Below are 14,472 nucleotides of genomic sequence, written 5' to 3'. Positions count from 1 at the left end.
CTGCAACTTCTTCTTGGCCACATCTACTTGCTCTGGCACGGAGTCCTCAAGCAGTGTGGGCTTCTGCTCAGCACAGTCATCCACGGGCTGCCCCTATGGGCACAGCTGCCTCACTGGGGGCTTCTCCAGGGCCTGCAGGGCAAGCTGTGCTCCAGAGTCTGGAGCACCTCCTGCCCCTTCTTCTGCATTGAGCTGAATGTCTGTGGGACTGCTTCTCTCACTTGTTGTTTTAGTCCTCCCTCTCACAGCTGCTACAGAATGTGTTTTCCTTTTCCTCAGCTGCATTCCCCAGAGATGCCCCTATCTTGGCTGCAGGGCTCAGCTGTGTTATGTGGTAGGTCTGTTGGAACCCTCTGGAATGGGCTGGAGCTGGTCATGTCCAGCACAGGACAGCCCCATGCTCTCCTCACAGAGGCTGCCCTGCAGCGCCCCTGGCAGCCCCTCTGCACAAACACCAGACACACAGAACCCAGCCCTCAGCTGGGGTTCACAACCGGTAATGCCATTTAATGGATGGGTAGAACACTTTGATAGCGTTAATGAGCTGCCAGGAGCTCCTTCAGTGTCCTCTCAGCATCCACAGCTGGAGGACACTTCACACAGACTGAGCTGAGCCTCAGGACAGCTCAGGACACTGCTTCCTCCTTGGGCTTCCAGATTCAGCTCTGCCCTCCTCCTTATGAGGAGCTGAAATCAGAGTCCACTGAAGGGGCCTGGGGCTCCCTGACACTGCTGGAGGGCTTTAGCTTCTGGCTAGGCTGGGTCAGAGCTGCAAAATGCTTCTGCAATGTGGTGTGGTTTGGGAAAGCCCTGGCAGGTCATGTGGTGGAGAGAAAACCATAGCTGCATTTTTGCAGTGAGAGATAATAAAGCCTTTCATGTGAGCAAGCACAGACCTTTTCACAGTCCTATGGGAAAAAACCCTCAACATCTAGCCAACCTATTCACACAGACCTAGACTTGCTTAATGCAAAATATTTTCTCTATAATCATCCCCTTATATCCCCCATCTCCAGATTTTAAAGAAAGAAAACTAGCAATGCTCCATGGAAAATCTGAGTCAGCCATACCTGTGTAACGCATTTTCTCTCTCGGGAAAATAAAATCATTTCAGCATTGCTTGAAGGGGAAAACGTCTGTTGTTGGAGACAAGCCAAGGATTTTAGCTTTGCACAGGGCTGCCAAGCTACAAGTCTCTTCATCCACAGCTACTAATACAACTTGCTCAGTCATTGCTCCCCTGCTTTGGGAGTGGTGAGGTTTAAGGGAGCAGTTAACTGTGCGCTACTTGAGACACGTTAAAGGGAAAGCAAGAAAGAAAGTAAATACAAAACTGTTTGTATTGCCTCATTTCTTCCCTTCCCCTCTGCCCAGTTCTGCAAAATGAAACGCAGGAACAACCCCGGTTTTATTGTTTACTGCATAACAGAAATAAAAACCTTTGTAAAAATTCTTAATTATCCTCTTATAAGAGCTGTGAGATTTTCTTACAGAAAATAGTGCAAGTTCACTTGGTGTCTAATGGGTTAAATGCCTTTTTTTGAGGGTAGAAAAATTATTTCAGCTGAGAGGATAGTTCCCAGCTATCCTGCAACTTTCCTGCAACTGCAAATCAGAACAATTTTTTAAAAAAAGTTTTAAAAGGCAGACCAGTCATTTCTCAAATAAGCATTAAAGTTCAAAGACTTTGTTGGAAACTTAGATGGATTTTGGAAAGGAGATTAAAGAGTTGGAAGAGAACAGGAGTGTTGAGCTGATTTGTTCAGTTATTTTAGCTCCATGGTGGAACTAGGGGGAATATAGCAAGAACATGATGATTTATCAGAAAAAGTGAAAGCTTTACAGATGTTCAGAAAGTCTGCCTGAAACCAAAGGCAACACTTTGGCCCAGCTGTAGATACCCTGAATCAGCTCTGGCTGAAAACTGAAATTCTACCAGAGGAAAACATATCACCCTGAGCCAAGGTTACTCCTGCAGACTGAGAAACTTCACGTTTTCAGGAGCAACATGGAAAGAAGAGAAGAGGGAGAGTAAAATCTCTCTGAAGAGTACAAGGAACCCTTGGCCACACTTCAATGTACCAATGCCCCCATAGTTCAGACACACTGACCCAAGGGAGAGAAAATGTGGTGCCAGCACATGGAGTGGACTGCCCATTGCTGTGGCCTGTGCAATCAGGGATAACTAGCCTCACCTCAACCTCCACCAGCATAGGACCTACAGGTAACTAGTTAAAATCTCAAGGATATGCATTTTGATCCTTGATGACTTCCTTTTTTAACTAAAAAATTAACATCTACCTCTACCATATTGGAATACTTGGCATACAGGAATATGGGGCATACAGGATGGACAATGAGGGGTAAAACTAGACTGCATTAACTTTGCAATGTTTTACCTCCCTTTTGTACAGAGACAGACAGGTCTCCCGTCTCTCTGTGCCTTCATTAGTCATCTGTCTCTGATGTTTTTTGGTGTCAAGGCCCTGCTTGAGGAAAAAATGCATTTGAAATGTTTAGAGACAGCAGTACTTAGCTGAAGTGACAGGAGTCCTGACCTAAAATTCCCCACAGTCATCCCTAAGTGGAGATGGAGATTATCTGAGCAGTGCTTTTGTTTTGTATTTCCTAACAGTCTGACCTGACATTCAGCAAAATTATGGCTTTTGAGAAGCAATAGGGAATGCTGTAGGCAGCAAGCTGTCATATTTGAAAAGTAACATATTGCACTTCAAAGTTACTGTGAACTCTCTTGATTTATCTGAAATGCACCTATTGAAATAAGAACCATAAATAGCCACCAAATCAGAAAAACTCCAAAAGAAGAGAAAACCACCATGATTTACAACAGCTTGTTATGTTGGATTGTTTTTCTGCTCTAGGTCTCTTCAAGCCTTTTTTTTTTTTTTTTTTTTTTTTTTTTTTGGCAAGGTTGAAGTGCCTTCCAGTTTACTGAAGTATCACTTTTGCAGCTGCCTTGCAAGGAAGGAAATGCATCTGGGGATCTCAGGTCTATGCATTAAAGGAATGTCACACGATTGTGGAGAAGGCCAATGCCCTTGACTCCCTTGATTAGAGAATTAGGTACTCCTACCCCACTTGGCATGCATTATTTTTAGTAAATCTGAAGCTCCTCAATGACTGAGAATTCAAGCAAAGAATTTCTCATGAGCCCTTGGGAGAACTGCTAGCTTAACCAATATCTATTCCATGCACAATCACGTGGATATTCTTGCCAGCTGTATTTCTTTGAAGATGTGCCAGTACAGGCAATAATAAAGGGGCACATCAGGATTTTAGTGTTTTAAGACTGTTAACTCTTGCTAGCTCTGTTAATTTTTTCCATGAAAATTGTTAGTCCTCATTTGTAAATCTGTGAGTCATTAGGCAAGTACCTCACATTTACATCAAAATTTTGCATGCCTACATGCTGTGCAGATGTCAATGGGAGCTGTAGCCAGATGTATTGATTGTGTGTACTGCAGGTAGGATTGATTTCAGCATTTAAATATGGCACTGAAAAAGGAAACAGAAAACTACACCTTCTGTCTAATTTAGGAATACAGCCATTCCTTCCAAATCTCTGCAGGGTCTGTGGCACTCACTCATGTACAACGCATTTACATCACCAACTCTTATTCAACTCTTTTCCAAGAATGAAGTGCCCAAAACTGAGCACTATCTATTCTGTTCTGTGAGGGACCCTCTGCAACCCTGGATATTCACTTTCAGACCTATAAAAATCAATATCTGTTGTGCTGTGAAAGTGTTTTGGAAGTTTAGAAAGGGGTCAAGCCGACCCTAATAGAGCAGCTCATATGGAAGAACCAGGTTCCTCAAAGAGCAGATGGCTTTAACTCAAGATTGAGATGCAGATTTCCTTGCTGAGGCCCACATGTGCATGTGGATGTGAAAGTGAGAAAGCAGTATCAGGATTCCTTCTCTCTGACAGCATCAATTTTGAACAATTTAATTTCCCATCTTGCAGGCTGTTTGGTGCAAGAATTTTTGGTAGCCTGTAAGGGTTGTAGGTGGGGAGTACGTTGTGTAAACATCCTCTCATAACTTTTTAATTAGTTGGATGATATCAACAATTCCAAACTAAAAAAACCCCAACCACTTATCTTAAATATAATTCTGAGCGCCTGTCACTTTCTCATCTACGTCCCTATCTCTTGCACTCCCTGTGGTATTACAGCAGGAAAATAAATTAGATAAAAGCTAAACATGAGCCAAGTCTCTGACTCAGCCACTGAACCACATGTTGTAAGGATTCAGGGGAAGAATTCTCTGCTGTACCAAGAAAAGAGAGAGTTTATTAGTTTCTACAGGTTTCCAAAAATGAGACAACTTATCTGAAACTCATGCAAGGGCCTCAGCAAAATTACAGAAAAAACTAGAAAAACAATTTAGAAAAGTTACTTTCCTAAAACTGCAGACTTAAAGAAAATAATTTTCCATGCCTTTCACCAGAAATATTATTAGGTAGTAAAACTTTCAGAGCACCAGTAATTATGAGTACTTCTTGGTGGATCCAACCATCTGGTTACAGGACAAATATGCCATTGCAGAAATAAGATTTCTGTGGTCAAGAAAACCCTAAAACAAACCTGGCTAAACAGAGGTTCATTGAATATTTCCTAATGATTCCTCTTTTTCTTCATTTAGCTTTATTTTCCACTGTTTCTCAAAGGTCTCATGAACAAAGAATTTCATTATAAAATTACCCGGGATCATGGCAAAATATCAGTTAAAGCCCAAATGAAGACCAAACTAAGTAAATATTATAGTTAGTCTCATAAGCACTGAGTGGCTGCCTGCCTGGGTGGTGAAATCCCATAGACATAGTAAATCTCTTGTTTATATTACAGAAATGAAAATGTAGGAGGAATAGAAGGCCCTTTGGAATTACATGCAAAAAAAAAAAAAAAAAAAAAAACAGAAAAAATTCATTGGAACATTGGAACACAAATTTTTATTGGTTGCTATGTTTACATACACTAGAGGCTAGAAGAGGACAAATGCCTTAACAATACAAATGTAGTCTGGTCTCTTGTTTTTCATACAATACTACAGGGGCAACACATCACTCACTCTTCTTGGAAAAAGCCCTTTTGTCTCTAAGGGTCTACTCTGAAAGGGAGAAGTTCTTCTTCCCTAGTTTTACTTCAAGCAAATGGCATATAATTACTGAATGGCCTATACAGAATGGAAGTTTTTTCTTCAGGGATATTTCTACCCTTGTGCTGTGACATCAAGGTTCACAATTCCCCCAAAGGTGGTAACTTCAGCATGTTGCAGAATTGGTGGGAAGGAGCAGGGTGAATCATCCTTTCAGCATTTTGCCCAGAGTGGTCATGTTTAAGGAGCCATTATACCCCAACTGAAATAAGACAATTTCCCTCTCTTCTTACCAGGACAGAGCCTGGTAGATAATTCCTAGTCCACTATGGAAGACTATAAATCCCCCTACTTAACTCCTTCAACACTCTAAGGAGTAGTTTAATTGTGAAATAGTAGTATGTGGGGGGACTGTGTTCAAGGGAGATTTTGAAAGAATAATTAGGTTATCTTAAAATAAGTTTGTGAATCAGTGAATAAGGGGTGAAAAATAAAGTAATTGTCTGGCAGTACAAACTGAAATTATCATAATAGGTGAATAAAAAGAGGGAGTTGACCTCTTCATACCTAATAGGAGACAATAGAAAAGGTCAAAGTTTGCAAAGAGTTTGGAAACAAAAAGAAGCAATCACCAGTGCAGTAATCACAAAGAAAAGACAGAGAAGTCTTCAAAAGGTGAAAAACCCCTTGGGTCTGAAGGAGTAAAAATGTATTTCTGAAGCCCAGGCAAAAAAAGTGTGCCCCTCACATTCTGTTGATTTACTCATTTTCCCAACAGCCTGGCTGCTCCTCCCAGAGGCAGTGCCAGCCTGGGCTACAGAGGGGCTGACACAGGCACACAGAGGTCTCCGAAGCAGCGAGCATCGAGCATCGTACCATGGTGGTCAGGACTGGAAACACATGGCTGTGTGGTAGATCACATTGTTCAAACAGCTGGACTCACAAATATTCCTGCACGTGGACACCCAGGCTTCCCAGTCACCTACTGGATCACTCTAATTAACCACTCTGTGTTCTCCAAACACAGTATCTGATATAAAGTTCTTTACATTGCACTGTGTTCTTAACCAGTAAGTACCATCCTGACTAGCAGTCACCGTGCCTGCTCCTCTGGGCTGGTCTTCCCCAGCTGGTCTCCAAGAGTTTCTACCAGACCTTGCACATGGTTTTGCTCTCTGGGAACTCTGGGCTGTTTCCTTGAAGTCTTCATCACGCTGAGCCCTACGGGATACAGGAAGAAAAATTCTTAGGGATGTTTTAGAGTGGGCATAGTCAGACTAAGTAACTCCAGCAATATTCAGCATACTAAACATCTTCATTTATCAATATACCACTTAGAGACTTGCTATTTAGCCTTAACAGAAGAGCCTCTCATCATGACACCTTTGGTCTAAAGGCTTAATTAATCTTAAAACCACAAACTAGGAAGTTGTTCAACACTCAGATAGAAAATCAAATAGGCATTATTTGTTTTTTGTGATCAGCTTAGTGTCTGTCATTAAGTTAATTCAAAGTACCAAATAAAGTATGGCTTCAACACTTTGTAATTATTATTTTAATTAATCCTAATATTTGTCTATATTTGGAAATGTAACTGACTGAAATATTCTCTTTCTAGTAATCGGACATGGAGAAGAGAATAAAAGTGTTACAGCTTCAAAGGAGAGGTTGATTTTTCAAGCATGAAATGCAATTTAGAAAAGATGTCTCGAGAAGAACTGTTGCATCTGTAACATGCAACTAGCACTATGGCTTGTCAGGATTTATGAAGAAAACAACTTTATTTGATATGTCTGAATTTGGAGCCATGCTGCTGTTGGCTTTCCTCTGAAGGACTTTGAGTCAGAAAAGCAAGGGAAGGAGAGAATTTGCTACATCCTACCAGCCTTTTGCTGGAGAAACACTGTGGAAATCCCTTCACCCTTCATTTCTGGCATGAACCTTAGGAGACAGCAAGAAAAGCAGAGCCACTGGGACCCAGGAGTGCTCAGTGTTATTTTTGCTCTCTTGTGCTGGCATGCAGCTGTGCCCAGAAGAGCAATTTCACTGCTTGCTCTACAGCTACTGTATGAACTTTATTTGCTGTTTAATGTATAACAGTGTGTTCACTGTGTAAGCCTGTTCAAATAATATAAAGACAGCACAAAAACCAACAAAGGTCTGATGAATGTGATGGGGTCCTTCTGAAAGTGCCGTGAATACCATTAGGTTTTAGTAGCTAAGGACATTAAACTCACATTAGTGATCTGTGTCATAGATTAACTCACTCAGGTAATTAATTCCTGCCCAGCTGAAGCTCATTAGGGCAATGACAGTCTACTCTTTACAAAGCTCTTCTTTATCCAGCTAAGAATGCAGATGACATTTTTACTACCATGAATGTGATTTTTAAATTAAATTTTTAAACGTTTAAAGAAAGCAATAGGGCAAATATGGATCACTGAGCACAAATTGTAGAAAGATATAGGATTTTGGGGAAGGTCTAATTCCCATAATTAGTAGATAACTAGGGTATCTACTTCTTTGGTACCCAGATGGCTTCCACAGTCTTTAGCTGGTCAGAACAGAGGCATTCATGTAGCATGAAAAAGATCCAGGAAATCTCATAACAAAAAAACCTAAAGGGAGAATCAGGAAATTCAAAAGCAAATCTGCAGCTTCCAATGAATGGCCATCCTACCTCTGGCTGGTTTGGGTCAGAGTACAGGGGTCTGAGGGGCATGAAAGAATTTGTCCCAGTGTGGAAAATTATGATCAGGCCTTTTCTGTGAAGGTGACTGAGAGATGGGGAAGGAGATGTGGGGGGAAGATGGAAATGGTTAAGGGATAAAGATGCTTTGTCACCTCTGAGACCATTTAACCCTTCCAGGAAGACCATCTGACACTGCAGGGGCAGCTCAGGTAGGAGAGAATTTGCTACAGCCTACAATCCCCTGGGACCCCCTCCTAATGTTTCTGCTGCAGCTAAAGATTCCTGCCACAGTGCAGCTTTCACCCACTGCCTATCTGCCCAAAGTCACACACACAGATGTACACACTGCTCTTCTAAATACTTCCTCATTGGGTTCAGTCTTCCTTCTGACCACATCTCCCAGCTCCCCTCTTACACCCAGCTCAGAAGTATGCATCTTAAAGCCCCATCCTCTTCAAGATGAAAAAGAAAAGCTACTTAGCAATAACTGCATTTTTCTGGAAGAAATATCTACTTTCCACTCTCAATTCCTTTTGTCATGTATCATCTGAATTTTGGACCACAAGCTGAGAAGAACTGAGAGCATATGGCATTCCTGGCTGTACATGAACTTGTGATACATACTGCCAAGACAAAAATCCTGACAGATTCTATGATTGTTACATGGGGACACTACTGGTAGCTGCTTCCTCTACTGTTGCTATCTGATCACCTGTAGGTAGCTTCCCATTTTGTGCAACTCCACATAACCCTTCTACTGCAGGAATAGCTATCTGCATTTGGACCCAGAGTCCTTCACAATCACCTTTGCCTAAAGAAGCTCCTATCCCCAGTACCTGTGCAGCAGTGTGCTGACTGGTCAAAACATGGAATATCTGCATAGCTGACCTACAAATATTAAAGAATAGAGAGAAAATAGAAAACAACAGAGGGAGCCCTCACTGGTGTCACAACATGCCAGAACAAACACATGGAAATTCCTGGTGGAGTTCAAGGTGAAAAGGTTGACTTTGTGGTATTCTCAGTACTTGTAAATAATACTAGAATGTTGCACTATGCAATTATTCCTTATATCCTGTGCTTCTGGTGGGGAATAGAGTCCAGCTGAGCAAACAGCACCTAAAGGAGAAAGAGGGGTTTGTAGCTTACAGGTCAGAAGGTTGCCAGGTGAGAAGGCTCAAGGGGTCCAACATGCTTTTACCACAAGGGCAAGGCAGCACTGCATGAATTACAGTTCCACTGGTCCTTCCCTTTCTCTTTGCCCACAACCAGCTGCAGGAGCACCACCAGCTGGTTATTGCCAGGGATCAGATGGGAACTGTAAAAAAGTGTTATGTTTTATGTCAAAGGGCAACAAAGGATATAAATTACGTGCTTTAGACACCTACAGGTTCCACATTGCAGTCCATCATTTTACAGGCTATCTCTAGTTTCTTGCTGGTTTTCTTCCATTTTAGTTTTACTGGAAATTTCCCTTCTTGATCCTAACCAGAAACACAGCCTTCTTCTTCCACTGTTTTTTTCCAAATGTGTATTTAATTTATTGAGGAAACAACTGCACATTTCACATTACTAGATCACCTGCCTCTGCTTATATTGCCTATGTCCAAAAGACATGGGGCCTCCTCTGACTGATTGAGGCGATTGATTTCCATCTCATAGGTGGGACCAGCTGCTCTCTCACACCCATCAATATTGTTCTCCTTAAACACACCTGAAGATAATAGAAAAAAAACCCAAAACGCAAATGGGTTTCATAAGAACACTATTAAAAATATTTCATAGCAATTGATTACTACAATATTACATGCATCAATTGTGTCAACTATTCCTTGTGCTTCCATGGCACTCAGAAGTTTCAGCCACCAGAAGCAGGACTCAGCTCTGCTGAAGTAAGTGTGTGTGGGACGGGAGCCTTTCCCCTTGGAGGCAGGCTGGTGCCTGTACAGAGTCCTCCACACCCTTCCCTAATTCCCACTGGTCTCATCCCCAGATCTGCTCCTGAGTGAATGAAACACCATGCCAGAGCAGTTCTAACAACTAGTTTCAGATTTGCGCTTTGGATGAAAAACATTGCCAGAAAACCACTTTTCATTTTCTGAGTAAATGATCTGAAAGTTTCTCCAAGAGATCAGCAGGTTTTGTCTGACCCCAGCTGAAAAGCAGCAAATTACTGAGCTGAGGGAGGTATTGTAAGAGTCAGACAACATCTTAAAGAAGCTTCTAAAATACTGTTCCAGTTCAGAAACTATCAAAATTAAATGCTTTAGTTTTTCATCTAAAAAGTATTTGGGAAGAAACTATTCAGCAGATTCAGCAAAAGCTTCAGAAGTTGCTCTGGGCAACCTGACACAACATGTCTGGATGAAGATGAGTTTTGACAGGAATATTTTATCCTGTCAGAGGCTCTTCCCTCTTCACCATGCAGCTGACTTTCCCCTAACTAGAAATTCTCTTGGCTTTTGTGAAAAAAGAAAAAAAAGAAACACAGGCAATATCTACATTATTTGCTGTTCCTCAGGAATGATTATCTGTCCCTGATCTGGTTAATGTTTATGATAGTCTGGGTTTATAACACTGTTCAACAGCTGAAAGAATATGAAGAACAGGGCAGACTGTGCATTGGACATAACTGAAGGAATAAACACCTTCAAAAAATGGTCATATTGAGAAACAGCTACTGAGCATCAGATATTTCACAAACTGAAACCTTCGAAGCCCCAAAAATCTGGCTTTTCCTTTTAGCTTGCCATCTCCAGTCACCTCCATGACCATCATCTCCCAAAAGCCGTGTGAGATTCTGAGGAGTAATAAAGAAGGTAGAAAGTAAAACTAAAACCATACAAGTCTTCTCATTATAAGCAAAACAAGCCTAGCAATGAAACTTGGCGTGAATATGCATTCATACTGTGTAAGAGATATTTCAAACCATTTTTCTTCACTAAAAGACACAGGATAACTCCTGTCTGCTAAAATCAGTGCACTATTTGGCCAGATTGTATTGGATGTGTCTGTATATGCCCAGGTTACTTGTGGTGATGGCCAAGACTAGCTGGATCTGTTTGCTACACGTCCACGATCAACATCATGTAAATAGTAGCAGAGTATACTCAATGTCAGCTAAAACCTGAGCTAAATCAATGCTGAATTTGTCTGTTTAAGTATTAGGAAATACAGAAGTTCATGTGGCACTGACAAATACATCTCAAGACATTCTGTGCAGATATCTTTATATTTTCCTTCAGGTAAAGCACCTTGTTGAAAAAAATGCTGGATATTGCTTCTTTCAAGTATATGAATATCTGTGCTTGGAAGTAACACTGAGGCCTCAGAGTTTTACCTCTGGAGAAATGTAATGTCAAATCAGTGTCAGTGGAGCAGGACTCCACCAGTCCTGTCCTTCACCAAAAAGCACAGCACAGCCACTTTCATCCTGGCATTTCCCAGCTTCAGGAGTTTGCAGTTAATGTGTCCCACTGAGGGGCCTGGCATGTGACAGCCCTTCCCAGAGTTCCAGGTCTTATCACCTGCAGTATCTCGTCTGAGGTGTCAAAGTGCCTAATAATCACTACATATGGTGGATGAGACCAAAAAATGAAATTCTGGGGGTAAGAGAAGACACTGCAAATGCTGGAGCAATCAGCCTAATACACAGGAGGAGATGGTAGACTTAAGAGGTTTAAAATCAAGTTAAATAATAAGCTAGTTTTCCATCTGCTGGGTATTTGTATGTCTCAAATTTCTGTAAATCTTCAATTTCCTAGCCATTTCAGAAGAATCTAAAGGTATATGAGTAGAGGTGATGTGCTTTTTAAGGAGAGATTAGAAAGCAGAAAGTGTTTCCACAGGATATGCACAGAAGTTGATAACCCCTGAGCAGCTTCCAGAGTTAAAATCTCTTATGGACCACATCTCACAGCTCAGGGCAAGAGGTGTGCAGATATTTTAAACCTGCAGAAACCTAGGACCTTCCTTTGGCGAAAGAAGCAACCATTACTCAAATAAAGATCTAACACTGAATATGTTCAGACCACATAGTTTTAGAGCATAGAGGCAACAGGTTCACTGAATCTTCTTATTTTCTATGGTTCTCCATAGGGAGCAATTGCAAACAGACACAGAGAGGAAAAAGATTTGTCTACATAAAAGGTAAAGAACTGTCAACATTTGTTCTCAGACCCACTCACATGTATTTTGTAATCATGACTCAAGAAAGAAGAACATAAATCCACTCAATAACAATGTATATGTGCAAGGCAATGAGTGTGTACTTGAACATTTTCCAAACTGTGTTCTCCTGTGGTAAAGGATTTTATCACTAAACAGAGATATCTCTCCCCACTGCAATTACACAACTTCATCTTGGCAGATGAAGCTTTAGCTTGTCCTAGGAGAAGACAGCAAACAATCAGACTTGTTGAGACACTTGCAGTTAAGCTTTTTGCACACTTAGAAAGTAGATGGAATTAAACTGCATCTTCTTAAGCCCCCCACTAAGGACGCATCTGAAAACTTACCATCTTAACAGACATGCGAGAAAGAAAATGGCCATATCAAATATTTATTTCATAGCAACTTTTTAAAGTAGCTCACTCAAGCTCACCTGTTCCACGGTTCACCAGTTCCCATCTCTCTGCCACATAGGCTACCAGAAAGTGCATCATTAGCAGGCTTGAATTACAGGCAGGTCTAGAGAAATCAAGCAGCTGCATGGATTCCTACTGAGATTCAGTCAGTACTGGGAGCTGTCAAGGTCTCTGAGGAGAAGAGCAGAGTCCCATGCAGTGCTGCAGGTCTGAGCACAGGCGGCACCATGGAGGGGTGTGAGCCACCTGCCATGCTGTGGCGTGCTGGGAGCATGGCAGGTGGCCCACCAGATTTGTTTGTTGTTGTGCATTTTGTGTGCTGTGCTCTGGCAGAGCCTGTGTCTGGGCAGCCAGGAGGGAGCCTGCCTGCTTCCCCTGTGCTGGCTCTGCTGGGGCATGCCTCAGGACCAAGAAGATGACACCTTCCCAGAAGCTAAGTCTTTCAGGGAAATATCTCTGGACTCACCTGGTGAGGAGCAAGGGGAGTTTCCCTGCAGGATGAAATGGAAACCTGCAGCACAGGTGGAGACAGGGACTCCTGAGAGCATGGTTTCACAGTCATTTCTTCTTAGAAAAGTAGAATAATTTATGTTGGAAGGCACCTCCAATGTTGGAAGGTCATCCAATCCCACCACCTGCTCACAGCAGCAGCAGCCTGGAATCTAGCTCAGGTTGCTCAGGGCCATGTCCAGTCAGGTTTTGGATGTCTTCAAGGACAGCAGTTTCACGGCCTCACACAGAGATGTGCCCTTTTATTTTACCTCCATGTGAGCACTCCTTTCCATAGATCTCATCCCTTGCTGCAGCTTGCATCCCATGCCTTGCTCAGTACCACTGAGCACCTCTGGCTCCATCTGCTCTCTAACATAGCCCATTTTGTGGGAGAAGCCAACAAGTGCAGTCTCTCCCTTGGCCTTCTCTTCCCCAGGCTGGAAAAGATCTGTTCCTCCAGCCTCTCCCCACTTGTCCTGGGCTCCAGCCCCAGAGACCATCAGCCACCCTGGAGAGATGGCACGGATGCAGGGGGATGAGACAGCTCTGGCAGCAGCATGCACCATCTTGTACTTCAGTCAGGTTAAAGCAAATGTGCAGCCACAGCCTAAGAGAAGGCAGCAGATTCGGAGCCAGATTTTGGAAGTGATAGAACATAACTCTCCGTGGGACCCAGAAGGTCTTGACTGCACTGCAGAAAGAAGCTGATGCTGGAGTGGCAGTAAGGGAAGGGACTCACTGCAGGGGCTCAGGGTGCTGCGTGTGCATTCCCCCATTGCAGCTGGAATTCGTGTCTGAGCAAGACGTTCCCCCTTGGAGTGAGCCCAGACCCACTCTGTGGGGCTGGCAGGGGCCAGGACCAATGCACAGCATGAAAGCAAAGAAGAAGGAATTTGGAAGTGAAGCTCTGCTGTATTCTCACTTGGAAGCTCTGGAGAAGGCACCTGACACAATTGCACCTGATCTGTATTGGCACCTGCTCCAGCAGGTCACTACTGACCTGTTCAGTGTAACCACGAGTGCCTTTCCTCTTGGAACACAGAGCTCCACAAATTAAACATAGCCTGGCAGGGGAGAGTGGGATGCAGCTTTCACTGGCTCCACGCTGACATTTACTCTCAGCACTCTCCTAGGAGGAACTCTGTCCTCCCTGTACCCCAGAGGGCATCAGCAAAACAGCAAGAACCCATTGTGGTTGAAAATGGCCTTTAGGGAAATTAGTCAAATACTTCAGAAAGGTGAAAGTGTTTCTCTAGTTCAGAAGCAAGTATTCAGTTCTTCTAATTTAAGTAATTAATTCTTTTTGGACTACAGTCAGCCTGATTTCAAGGGAATTCATACTGGATGACCCTTGTTAATGTTGTCAATTCACTAAAAAATGAAACAGTATTATTAAGATCTTTCAATAATAATAATAATAATAATTATTATTATTATTATACTTTAAAAACTCCAGAGAAACTTGGGGTTCAAAGTAAGAAGACACCTAATATTGCAGACCAAGAGGACCAAATGGAAGGATTGCTGTCTTTCAGAATACCAGAGCAGTGCCTATATTAGCTTACTGACTGCATAAAAAGA

The sequence above is a fragment of the Taeniopygia guttata genome, chromosome 5 (genome assembly GCF_048771995.1).
Source record: "Taeniopygia guttata chromosome 5, bTaeGut7.mat, whole genome shotgun sequence".
Lineage (NCBI taxonomy): Eukaryota > Metazoa > Chordata > Aves > Passeriformes > Estrildidae > Taeniopygia > Taeniopygia guttata.
Note: the sequence above shows the minus strand (reverse complement) of the source record.